The following is a 1,422-nucleotide window of genomic DNA, read 5'->3' on the forward strand; positions in this document are numbered from 1 at the left end:
TTCCAGAATCCAAGGTGACTCCTGAGAACAAGTTAAGGGAAATTCCTTAGTTCTGTTTTTTCAGCCAAAGTAAATGAGAATTATACATTGTGAAGGCAATGATAATAAGATTTTCAACCTTGCTTTTGCTTTGTTGAGGGCCCAAAGGAGAACTTAATTATTTTTAGTAAAAGCAGCTTTGAGGTGTCTGTTCCATAATTTGGGCCACTGCTGCATACATATTTTCTTCCCAAGAGGTTTCTATAAACACGCCAACATACATAAAAAAAACTTGGGTCTATGAAAGCATAAGAGAAATGTGAAAGAAATTATTGGAAAGTTTAACTTTGAAAAATATGGAATGCATAATCTATGTACTGCCAAATGCCATATATCTAATTCTATTCAAGCAAGGAAACATCCTTCAGCAATGTTACATATAGTAAACACAAGTTCTTTGATTTTGGTCTTTATGAACCTTAAAGTTCTATTTTCAATATAAAAATACCCTTTAAAGATCAAAGTTGCTGAGTTACAAGGCTACAAAGAGAATGAGGAAGCATTTTCTAGATGTAGCATTTCCTCTGTCACACCTTCTTACTGACTGATAAAATCAAGATACTGGCTTAAAAGGTAGTCTTGGGGGTTAATTCTAATTTCCACCTCCTGTTAATGTTGTTCAGCTTTGATTCATTTCACATCTTCTGTTTGGTATCAGCAGGCAACTCCATGTTGTAGCATGGAGGAATAATCAGAAATTTGTCATAGCTTTTGTTTTATGCTGAATGATTCTACTCTTCTTCATTCATTGATTCATTAGTACACTTTAAAGAGCAGTCATTTTTTTCTTTCCTTTCTTTCCTTAATCTTAGTATTAGCTTGAGGTAAAATCTTACCTCTTGTTTATATTGTAAAGGACTACAATAATAAAATGCAAACTTAGAAGCTTCTGTTGCAGAAAAGCATCTACTTTTTATTGGTCCCTAAATGTGAAGTAATAGTAGAATAGAACCTTTTGTCTTCACTTCAGTTTTGTTTCTCCTTTACTTTGGCAGAAGACACATTGGGAAGTCATGTTTTTTTAACTGTTCCTCTTGATTTACCTCAGGTTCTTAGAACAGCAGGATCTCTTAGTGATGACTACTTCTAAGAAAAGGACTATTATCCAAAGAAGTGAGATGGTATCCTAGAACCCAGTAATCACACCTTGAAATCTAGCCTATTCTCCCCAACAATTTGGATATCTTTGAACCAGTTATAGGAGTGGACCTGAGACGATCAGACCATAGCTTGTTAAGCTTATATGTCTTGTCAGTATCCTGAAGATAGATGTGGGGTCACTGGGTCCTTTATCTGTTCCACATTGAATAAATCTCTTTCTATTCCACACAATTATCCATCTCATTATCTGGCATAAAGCGTCAGGATTCCAATTTAGCCTAC

This window comes from Acomys russatus, chromosome X (genome assembly GCF_903995435.1).
Source record: "Acomys russatus chromosome X, mAcoRus1.1, whole genome shotgun sequence".
In the NCBI taxonomy this organism is placed as follows: Eukaryota; Metazoa; Chordata; class Mammalia; order Rodentia; family Muridae; genus Acomys; species Acomys russatus.